This window comes from Pinus tabuliformis, chromosome 4_2, assembly GCF_031772625.1.
Source record: "Pinus tabuliformis cultivar Carrire ecotype Pingquan chromosome 4_2, CPIR1, whole genome shotgun sequence".
In the NCBI taxonomy this organism is placed as follows: Eukaryota; Viridiplantae; Streptophyta; class Pinopsida; order Pinales; family Pinaceae; genus Pinus; species Pinus tabuliformis.
This window is the reverse complement of record NC_142304.1, coordinates 71,360,844-71,373,417: the sequence shown is the minus strand read 5'-3', so window position 1 is coordinate 71,373,417 and position 12,574 is coordinate 71,360,844.

The window sequence follows — 12,574 nt, the reverse complement described above, 5'->3', positions numbered from 1 at the left end:
AATGATCCCAACTTCTCGACGAACACCTCGCTAAATAGATTATCTCAAGAGCTAGCTGCCAGCGTATCTGCATAACTTTCCCTATTGTCTTTGAAGGCCTCACATTCTAAAATGAAATGTTTTTCTGTTTCCACTTTTCCAAAAGAACAAAAAATGCATACTCTTTCCTCCCACACTTCTTTTGGCCTTTTCCAGCACCCTGTTTCACAACAGAGTTGATGAGACTTAGTCCTTAATTGAGCAATAAGAATTTTGGCTCTCCAAGAGATATTGGCCTCTATGTATGCTTTTGGTTGATGACTATGAGTGGGATTAAACACTTCAATATAGTAATTTTTATTTCTTCCTATCTCCTTATCCCAAATACACTTGTGGAACTTATCCATAAAAAAAGCTTTTATCTCTTTGTTGTTTATGGGATACGTGTTCAAGCAAATACCCCATTTACTAAACCATTTGTTATTTTGCTACATCCAAGTCTTTTTTTTGTTGCACAATATGTCATTAAAGACAACCTTAGGCCATCTAGCATCTTCCATTTGCTCAATTTTTTTTAAATACCTTATGACTTGCACCATAGAAATTGCTTCAATAGGAGCAGCCCATGTTTCACTTAACAAGATAGCATAAGAAACTGCGCTTTTGATCTTGAATTTTTTTGCAATCAAACGCTTTTGAATTTACTCAATTTGTTTCCACTGCATGTCGTATGTACTATTGGCCCATAGTTCACAACCATAGAGAATCATTGGAATCACTAGAAGCCTAAAAAGAGTTTGAGCGCTTTTTCAGTTCCATAACTCTGCCTCTCTACACCTATTTTGAAAAGAATAAAATGCTTTCCAACCCCCCAAAGTTCTTTTCTCTCTACAACCATCCCAGCTTAGATTTTTGTTGAAGTTAATTCCAAGGTATATGTAATTCGCAACTTCTTCCAGAATGTTGCCTTCAAAGCAGAACTTATGCTGGTTATGTTTTAATTTTTAGAGAAAACCACTACTTTCATTTTGCTGATATTGACTTGCATCCCCACACTTCTACAAAAATGCTCAAGGGATAGTATAAATCTTTGAAAGTTCATTTTAAAAAGTATATTGTTGATATAGCTCATATTAATATTATTATATTGTTTATTGAAAAACACTTTTTCAAATCTAAATATTTTTTGTTCACTTTGAAATTGAAAAATATTATGATAATTTTAATTGTAAAAATAATTATTTTTTTCTTTGTAAAGCTAATTCTATTAAAAGGAAACAAAAATAAAATTACAATGAGGCTACAGCCTCAGCCGAGAACAACATAGTTCCTTCTGAGTATCATAACTGCCTCAAATTTGGGGAAACCAGTTTAACATTACAAAAAACCATGTAGAAGACCGGGAAAACATCAACAAAACTAGAGTGAAGACTTGAGACATTACCATCTGAAGCAGTTGAAAACAAGACAGAGTTGCCTACCATGTAAACAAAAGACACAACAACAAAAGACTGGACCAGTCAGCATCAAAACCCTGAGCTGGCGCGCGGGTGTCCACGAGGCATCACAATGGGACGTCCTAGTCAGGAGCCTCCTCAATAATGGGGCACGCGTTCCCATATCAGATCTCACCTTCCTTCACCACGTCGCTTTCTGCCCTGCCCCTTGGAGGTTCCGTCGCCAGAAGGGTGCCACTCGAGCTACCAGCAATTGCCATCGAAATTGTGGCCCCATGAGATCTTCCACCTGGTTTTCGAGTGTCGCCTGCATTATCACCTTCCACATGCTGACTGCCACGCCTAGCTTCCCTGCCTTCTTCCGTCGGAAGCTGCTCAGAGCCATGACTAACATCCATTTTGCGAATGTCCTGAGGTTGCTCTGCAGAGTTTCGCATAGGAGCACTGTGTTGATCTTCTTCTTCTCAGAAAATGATGGTGACATTAGCAGTGATGATGGGCCAGTTCAGGTTGCTCTGGAACCTGAAGTGAGTCGAGTGGGAGGCTGGATTAGGATGCCAAGGGAAGGTCACAGTGTGAAGCCGGAAATCTCTGTGCTCAGCCATAGATGCCTACTCACAACCTCTGCCACTGCTAGTGTGAGGAGAATTGGCCTGAGGAGGAGGCAGAGAGGCAGGTGGTGGTGGCAGATCAAAGCTTTGCGTTGTCTAAGAATGAGCACTACCACCTCGGTTACCTCCTCTGCGACTCCTCATGCGGTGACGAACCATAGCAATGTGGTGGGAGAGAATTTCAGGAGAATTAGGGGCCTGGAAGGAAAGCAAAGAATGCACAGAAGGCTCCTGGACGGGATTCGAAGGGCAGTGCCTAGAATGGGAGTAATGGTACCCATTTCCAAAGTCAATACAGCAAAGAAGCCAACATAGTCTTCCTGTAACAGTTCTACTACACGGGTTTTCAGCTTGGAGCGGACAAATGCTGAGGAGGGAGGGCAGACAAAGGGATTGACGGGTGCCATGTGAAATCGCATAGCTTTCGTATCTCGGCCTGAGCGGCCATTAAAGGCTTCCTGTAGGCAGAACTTCTCTCGCCTTAAGTGAGTCTGTGAAGGCCATAACTGAACTTGGGATGGTGTGCTGGCCACCATCTGGCTGGGCCGAGCGTCGTCATTCCGTCGGCTCGCCATTAATGTTCTTGAATTTCACCCGCATCCGAGTGCTCTTCTCCTCCCTGTTTCATTTCATTCTTCACAAGATTCTGGTATTCCATTAATTGGTTTTTAGTGGCCAGCGTAGAAAGAGAACCTGTATGTAGATCCCTCCCACTTTCCACTCCTATATTAGCCAATAAATCAGCCGCTTTATTTCCTTCCCGACGTATGTGCTTGAGAATGATCGCTCTGTGAGAAGAGAGCCAGATTTCAATAAGTTCAAGCTGACTTGCCATTCTCCAATTGTTGCTCACTTTGCTTGAAGGTGTTCCCTGCATAATTTTGTTGACCATATTTATGAGGATCTGAGAGTCGCCTTCTATAATAAGCGGAAAAAAGCCATTTTTTTGAGCTAGAAGGAGTCCCTGCCATAGTCCTTCTAATTCGGCCGAGTTATTGGTGTCCCAACCATTTGAACCTAAGAAGGTTAGAAGGGGAGCTCCCTTATGATCTCTGAATATTCCTCCAAATCCTGCTTTGCCTGGATTTCCTTTCGAGGCTCCATCAAAGTTTAGCTGGAACATATGACTGGGAGGAGGGAGCCACTTTTCAGGTGTCCTGCTCTTTGCTGGAGTTTTTCCTTTGATTATCAATTCTTGATTCCACTGAAGGTTCCAGTTTTCCCATATATTTTGTTCCTGAGGGAGTGAGGGAAAGTCCTCCTCGTGCCAGGTTTGGAGAAGTAAGGTTTCCTTGATATTTTGACAAATCATGTTCCATAGAGTTTCCAAGGGCGAGGAGTGATCCTTGAAGATTCACCAGTTTCTCTCCTTCTATATTGTCCACATGAGAAAGCCTGGAATAAGCTTCCATAAGAAATTTAAAATCTTGCTTTTAAATGGATTATGAGCCCAATTGCGAACAGTGGCTATAATGTCTCCTTGGATCCGTCCTTCCTTTTGGCATCGAAAACTGACTTTTTCCCAGAGCTTGCGTGCAAGCTGACAAGAGTGCATAAGATGCTTATTGGATTCCTCTTCTTGCTTGCAGTTGGGACACAGGGAGGGTCCGTGGTAGTTTTTCTTCCTAAGATTGTCCCATGTGAGGATTTTGTTTTGACATAAAAGCCATATAAAGGTTGAAACTTTCGGCCAATTAGCTGGGTCCCAGACTTTGTTCCAGAGAGGATCTTTGACAATATGTTCTTTAATAATGATGTTATAAGCCTCCCGAGTAGTGAAGGTACCTTTTTCTTCATAGCCCCATCTAAGAATATCCCTTTCCTCTGAATTTTGTATTTTCCTCTTCGTTAATTCTGTACCAAGAATCTGTCGAGCTTGTTTCGTTCCATGTCTTAAGATGTGATCCGCGCTAAGCCATTGCCTGTTCCCCTGTGTTGTAGAAGGGTTCCAGAAAAGCTTGACTTTGTCATATGTCTGCATATCCTGCTCCGAAAATTGAAGAGGTAAGATTAGGTCCTTTAACTTGGGCTGCTACTGCCAAGAATATTCCTAGAATCGAGTTGTCTTGCCATCCTTAACCTCCCAGAAACTGTGCTGCTGAATTAGGATTCTGTGATGCTTGGCTGCATTCCAGATTAGACAGCTCGGGCTGACTTCTGATATTCGAATTAGTTCTTCTGTAGGGCGATTATTGGCCTATTTTTCAGTCCAGAGGGTGGCTCAGGGGGTGAATGATGCAGTAAGCCATTTCCACCAAATGCGAGCACCCATGACCTCATTGCTATGATAAGGATCCCGCAGTCCAGTTCCACCAACGCATTTTGGACGGCAAACTGTGTCCCATTTGACCAGAGCCCATTTGCGGAGTTGACTTGAATTGCCCCACAAGAAAGAGTGTTGGATATGTTTGATTTCTTTGAGAACCCATTTGGGAGCAGCAAGGATTGAGAAGAGATACAACGGCATTGATTGGAGGACAACTTTAATTAAGACTAGACGACTTGCCATATTGAGGGCTCTGTGAGTCCAGGAGGAGAGGCGAGCCTCCAGTTTTTCTAAAAGAATCCTCCAAGATGAGTGCTTCATGGCAGAGTCAGTCATGGGAGCTCCTAGATATTTGGAAGGGAGGACAGCAATAGAGAAACCAAGAATGCGGGCTATGGAAGCTTGCGTAATAGCAGGGGTATGAAAAAGAAAATTTGGGATTTGGCTTTATTTATTCTTGCGCCAGAGGCTTCCGAAAAATCTGTCAGTAACGATTTGAATTGACGTGCTTCCTGGACTGAAGGATGACCAAAAAGCATGTTGTCATCCATAAATTGTTGGTGCGTGAAAGCAGGGGTGTTATGAAAGGACAATCCTCTTAGATGCTAGGATTGTTGAGCCTTTTTAATATTGTGGCCAAGACCTTCTACCATAATAACGAAGAGGAAGGGGGAGAGAGGGTCTCCCTGTCTGATTCCTCGGGAGGGATGGAAAGGGGAGGAGGGGAAACCATTGATCAGAACAGAGAAGAAGGAGGAAGATATGAGACTCATTACCAATCTTACCCAGGGGAGAGCGAAACCAAAAGCAATTAGAGTTTTTCGAATATACAGCCAGCTTAAGCTATCAAATGCTTTTGAAAGATCTATTTTAAGGAGCATACCTGACTTTTTGGAGTGCTTCAGGGAGTGGATGATTTCATGAGTAAGGATGATGCCATCCGTAATCTGCCTGCCTTCCACATATCCAGATTGCTCAGGCGAAATGAGAAGTGGGAGTAGCGATTTGAGTCTGGAAGCAATGATTTTGGAGACAATCTTGTAGATTACATTGCAAAGGACGATAAACCGATATTTTTCAGAGGTACTGGGTTGAGCTTCCTTGGGAATAAGGGCAATGAATGTGGAATTCATGGTTGGAAGCATCCATCTCAAAGTTCTCAATTCCTCAACTACCTACCAGACTTCCATTTTTATCAACTCCCAGAAATTGTGGAAAAAATTTGAAGTAAAACCATCATGGTCGGGCGCCTTCCCCTCTTTCAATTGACAAACAGAAGCTTCCACCTCCTGTAAGTCGACCGGCCTGAGAAGGAGTTGGTTGTGCTCCTCTGTAATGACTTTTGGAATATTCCTAGTAATTGTTTCTATGGCTTGTGATCTGTCAATCTGTGGCTCTTGATGAGCCTGCTTGAAGTAGTTGAGAAGTTCGTGTTCGATTTCTTCTTGTGTTTCCACCTTTACTCCTTGCTCATTTTGAATATGAGTGATGTTGTTATTCATTCTTCATTGGACAGTAGTTCAGTGAAAAAATTTGTGTTTTTTTCTCCGTCCTTAAGCCATCTTATTCTCGATTTTTGCCTCCAGAGTGTTTCTTCCTGTTTTGCCCTCTTTGATATCTGAGACTCAAGATACTTTTCCTATTCTAACAAGTCATCTGATCTGCCTTCTATAATGATCCTTTGTTGTAGTCGTTTCATATCTTGATTGAGGGAAATTTGAGCCTGGAAAATATTGCCAAAAGAAGAATGGTTCCATTGTTTGATCTTACTCTTGAGGTGTTTAAGCTTCTGCTGAAATTGAAACATTTTTGTACCATTTTGAGGAGAGAAGTTATTCTATTCTGAGTTTATTAGGTTGATGAAATCCGAATGAGACATCCAAAATGCCTCAAAGCGAAATGGTTTGTGGGTTGTATTGCCAGGACAAGACCATTTAAGAGAGATTGGCCAGTGATCTGACCCTGAGAGCGGCAAAATTGAAGCTGAGAGGTCTCCTCCTAGATGGATTGCGTTGTCTGAGAGTAAGAATATGTCCAGACGAGAGGCAATCTGATGCAAACCTGCTCTTTTATTATTCCAGGTATAAAGTCCATTGTTGAAAGGCATGTTGATGAGCCAGTTATTTTGAATGAATTCTTTTAGATGATTACTTTCCTTGTCCAGTCTGTTCCTGCCTCCCCGTTTTTCTTCCAACTTGGTTATCATATTGAAGTCACCTCCAGTGATCCACAGTGGATGAATTCTTTCAGTATTGATTACAGATAGGGTATTTAAAATTTCTATCTTGTACATAGCCTCCTGGGGAAAATACACATTAGTTAAATGACCATGTATGCTGGTCCCTGTGATGTGAAAAGTGGCTTGAATAAAATGCTTGTTAGCATGGATGTTGTTGAGCGTAATGGTACGAGCATCCCAAATGATTGCTAGGCCTCCTGAGGAACTAGAGGCATCCACTGCAGCTGTGAAACATCCTGGCCAGGCTGTTGCTACAATTCGTTCCAGAGAGGTAGAATTGCATTTGGTTTCTTGCAAGAATAGGATTTGTGGCTTCTCTTGCTGTATTATATTTTTAATTAGTCTTCCTTTCCCGGGGCTATTGAGCCCTATGATATTCCATGACGTTAGCTTCATTAAGGAATGTTGGGGAGGGAGTTGTAATACTTTGTAAGCTTGGAGTATCTCCTGATTCCACTATCATTTCCCTGATGCGGATTGTTCGTTGGAGATCTATTTTCCTTACATGCTTTTTGTTATCTTTGGTGATATGTTTCCCATCCCAAAGGCCTCTGGTCTGAATGCCTAGGGATTTTTGCCTTTGTGCTCGTGAGAGGTTCACTTCCAGATTCTCCAATTGTCTCTCTGGGATTTTGTCATAATTTTTTGTTTTGCATGCCTCCTCAAGTCCAAGAATGTCTAGATCCCCAATATCTATGCTTTCTGGTTCCTCTTCCATGTGCTGAGATTCACTTAATCCTTTAGTTTTTTCTGTTGCTATTATAGAATCAGGCTGCATGTTATCTACCTCCATTCCTTGAGTATTCCAAGCTAGGACTTTGTGCAGGGCAGAGGGGAAAGATCAGAGGGCAGGGGATCTTTTTGGGATTTCTTGGAGTCTACATGGGAAAATTGTTTGTCCTTCTTGGGTTCCTCCCTTGAGGAAGCGAGGTTTTCAAAGTTATGGTCATCTTGTTGGGCCAACACTTCAAAGTTATTGCTTGTAGAGGGATTAGATGAGCTGGCATGAGGCATCTTAGGGTTTGAAGTTGGTTTCTTGTGGTTTTTCCTACGATTGGTGACTTTAGTGAAGCCATCTGAAACAGGCCTATCAGGTGCTGAAGGATTTGAGGGTTTCTGATTTAAAGGACAGTCCCAAAACAAATGGCCCAGGGCATGGCATCTTCTACATCTAAACGGGACATGTTCATAGTCTATTAACTGAACCCATTCAACATCGTCATGGTAGAGACTTACCGCATCCGGAAGTGCCTTGATGAGGTAAATATAGACACAAATTCGGGCATAGGAGGTGTATCTTCGGAGTTTTGTTTCCTCTGCAGCTTTGATAAATTCTCCAAGACCATTCCCAATGTCTTGTAGAGAAGCTTCGTCCCAGTATTCTAGGGGGGTGAGTAGAGACGAATCCAGACTGGAGCCCAGCTGAGGTCTTATTTATCTGGGTTAAAGCGCTCGACCCAGTCCCTCAGATACAGGCCGGCTGCATTGAAATAATACGGCCCTCCATCTAGGATTCCGTTTCGGTCCTCTAAGCAGTTAAAGATGGCCGTGAAGAACCCTTTAGGTCCCAGCTGCAGGGTGATGTGTCCTTTCGGCTTCCATTTAACTGCTATCCAGCCATGCAGAGCTTTCTCTATTGGCCATAGTCCTATAAACTTTCCTATAAGGGCATGGTCTCTCATGTATTATATCTGAGCATTGATCTGGTGACTTGGGAGTTCTATCTTCAGGCATTCAACAACCACTAGCTTGCAGGTGGTTGATGTGAATTGGGGTTGTTCTTTATCATCTATCTTGGCTTGTTGTGGATTCATATCTATGCTGTCTCCATTTTGTTCATCTTTTCTAGTACCTTCCTCATTCTTTTGCAGAGTTTCATTTTCATTGGGGGGAGGCGTTGCGTCCTCCCCCTGGGGGGGATTCATGATACGCGTGACTCTTCTGACGTATATGGATAGTCGTATTGCTGGTGTTAAAGACAGGAATGCAGAGGTCTGTGAAAGTCTGCCGTTGCAGGCTCTGCAGTAACCCTAGAACGTTGTTCCTCCAGAGCGCCCTCTGTATCAATCCTAATTGTAAAAATAATTACAAACATGTTATAAAGTAGATAAAAACAATATTTTTGAATGCTAATCATTTGATAATTAAGATAAGGTTCAATCTAACTTTTGTATATTTTGAGTTTTTCTTTCTACTTAAAGCTAGTGATACAATTTTTAACTCAATTTTGATTTTTGGTTATTTAAAACGTGTTAGAATAGACCCAATTTAACTATTATATATTTTGAGTTTTTTATTTTCAAAATTTTAGTGATATAATTATTGATCAAATCTTGTTTTTTTGTCTTTTAAAACCTATTGGACACTTAGATTGTGCAAGTTTCACAAATAAAACTTGTGATTCTGACCCACCTTTACTTTATATTATTACTTTTTAGCTTGTATTTTAGTTTGAATTATTGGTTATTTTAATTTGTTTGTATTATTAATTTCATTCAGTTTTAATTAATATGATTATAATGCACTTAATTATAATTTTAGTTTTAGCTGATTATGGTGGAGAAAATGATGGTGGAATGATATGGAAGCAAAGACAATTTTTAGAGCAACAACAACGAGGCTTTGATACAAATGGCTTCTAGAGGGGGAGGGAGCAGGGCTCCCTCCTTTTGAAATCTAGTCATGGACAAAGGTAAGGGGGTCCAAATGGGCTTTGGGGCACATGCACATGCACATGGTATGTTAAAGAAGGTCCATGGATCAGCATAGGTAGGTGGTAAAGGAGCTAGAACGAATGAAGGCAGGGGCCCAACAAGAAAGCAAATTGACCAACGACAACAACACAAGTCAAAAGGTTCCATAGGGTCATGTAAGTAAAAAATGGTGGTAATCCCAACGGCATTAATCATCGATCCCAAGAACCAAGCCTTTAGAGAACGAATGAGGTCATGTGTTGTCATATGCAAATTCATGGGGTTCTGGCCCACAAAAAAATACTTTTTGTGATTGGATCAAACATCACTGGAAAGCGAGGGGAGAAATAAAACTACATTTAGGGTCAAAAGGCTTCTTCAAAGTGGTATTTTCCAATATGGAATACAAAGACCAAATTATTGATGGTGGTTCTTATTTTTTTGCATCAACGAGTTTGTACATGCAACCATGGGTGAGAACTTCACCCTGGGGAAGGAAACCTTTACATGCGTCCTGGTTTGGGTCAGGTTGTATTCCCTTCCCCTGGACTATTGGCTTCCTACAACTTTAAAGATGATAGGATATTGTTTGGGTAAATTCATTAAAATTTCAAAAGCAACGTTACAAGGCAGATATACAACATATGCAAAAACCTATGTAGAGTTTCGTGACAAATTTTGGTTACAACTGGTGGAGTATGAACAAATCCCTTTCAGATGTCGAAGGTTCCATGAGCATGGCCACCTGATAAGGGAATGACCCCTAAGAAAAGTGAAAGAACATAGCAAAGAGAGAGACTGAAAGGATGCAGAGGGCTTTTTCAAACCCACCGCAATGGGAAGACCTAATAGAAGACAAAAACAATGAAATTAGGGAAATAAAGCTCAGAGGAATAACTTTAAATTTCTAGCCAGGGAAAACCCGGAGGAACAAGGGAGGGAAGAAGATGGAAGTGGTGATAAAGAAGAAGATAGAGAGGAATAAATGGGATAGTCGGTCAGGGACTATGAGCACCAAGGGGATATCCCAGATCTATCAAAAGATTTTGAGGGAGATGAGGAAATGACCCCAAGCGAAGTAGGAACAGAGGATCCAGAATTGCAGGAGATAACTGAAAGGGAAGGAATCGACCTCCAGGATTTGGTGGAACAGGTGAAGGAACAAGGAATAACAACAATCAAAGCAGATCAAACGGACAAGATCCAATATTTATACTTGATGAGAGAAGAGACGAGATTATGAGGGCAAAAAAGACCACATCTAGAAAAAACAGGGGGATCTCCGAAGGGGTCTCAGCTAGGTGTGAAAGCAACAAAATCTCATACGTGTTGGTACCTCAGCAGAGCCAACGAGAAAGAGGGAGAAAGTCGAACAGTGTCTCCCTCAAGGAGCTGGGAGTTGTGTTAATAAATTTAGGTAAGATGAGAGCTCTAGGCTCACCCTCCTTAAACCATATCTAAATCATGAAAGTTTTATCATGGAATACCAAAGGCATTAGCAGCCTTATGAAACAAAGATTATTAAAGAAAAAGATTCAAATGGAACAACCTAATGTCCTTTTTCTACAAGAGTGTTGTTGGGAAAAGTATCTGATACGGAATGACCCTATCCCACTCTAAGGGTGATAGTACCTCAGCAACAACCGAATGCAAAGCTATTCAAGATTACTTCTTTATGGTATGAGAGAGAGAAGAGAAGGATGATCTACTAACCGTTATCTTGTGCTTAATAGTCGATCCAGTCTTCACTCCTTGCTGCTTGCTCCTTGCTCCTTGCTCTTTCACCGGCCCAGCTACACAAAGATCCTGTAAAAGCACAAGAAAAGGAAACTACAAGAAGCATACATCCATAATCGATTCAGGGATTAGCATAAATCAAATATACAAGCATCTATTCACCATAAAGATACATGCATATAGAAGAACCTCAAATACTTTATTAATGGAAGAAGTAAAGTTCTGAGAGAGTTACAACCATAATAGGCCCAATCCAGCAACACCTCCCAGCAGAAAGAAATCTCCTCTTCACCTCCTTCAAGCAATCACCCAATAGTTCTATACACAAACCAACAGCACTTCCTTACTTGCACAAAATTCTAGCCCCCCTAGACCTCATGAGAGAGCTCTATATATAGGGGTTTTGGAGAAAGGATGATTCATCTTGAGACTGGCATGAAGCTGACTAGTGTCCTCTCCCACTTTAGTTAATCTTCAGTTCTTGAGTCCACTTGGAGATTCTTGCTTCCACTTGGAGATCAAGACTCTCTTACTCATCACAAGGCGAATTCCTTGACTAAGTGTCAGTTTGGAAGCTTCCTGGGCAGTTGACACCTTGCAGAATGACTGTGCCACTTGGCCAATCTCGCCCAGCGCAGGTAGCCTTCATCAGTTTTGACATTCAGCGCAGGTACAGAGTGGAGCAGTTGACATTCAGCGCAGATGCTCAGTGGAGCAGCTGACATGATCCAGAAACTGCTTGTTTTTGAGTGTTTTCAGGTGGAGAACTGATTTTCAGTGCTGTGGTTTGCTGACCTTGTTCCTCTAAGGGTAAGAACAACATGTTTAGGGACTTTGGATCCCTCAGATTATTGAAATTTCATGCTTCATGCTGTAAGGCACAAAAATGTCTATAACAGTTGCCCCCTAAAGTATGAGGTCGTTTATCGGGTGAAATGCTTTATCAGGAGGATCCGAAGTTCATTCAATCGCTGAGAGGTGCCCTGTAATAAAATACAATACAATACATTATTTTTCATTCTGATTTCATGATCTAGCTGAGGCGGGCATTCCCATGCTCAGCTTTATAAATTCATTTTGGTACATAGAACAGACGATCGTCTGATGGTAGACTGATAATTCTCTGCTGAAATTATCATCCTTGGAGTAGGATGATCATCTGCTGCAATGATGTACATAACAAATGTCTTTATATTTTCTGAATATATATCGCAGCCCGGATGGATGAAACTAGATCCGGGGTCTTCAAACTCGTTCGATCTTCACTCTAAGTACAAGTCGATCCATGTGAGAATTTCGCTGAAGTCGAACATGGAAAGACATCGCTTGATTACCGGTCAATAATGTAAACCGTTAACAAGCGCGAGAGGAATCACCAATAATGACAATGACCCTCAAGGTACTGCAGTACAATTCACGTGGTGTGAATAAAGGACTTGGCGTCGAACACCACGCAAAATCTTATGGTCGAAGGTCATTGATGTATACCTGTCGCCGGAAGTGAGAAACTTGCCATTGAGGCATGCAAGCTTCAAAGTACTGGGGGGGTTGTTCCTAGATCAACTTCTTGGATAATGAGCTGAAGTCGACAA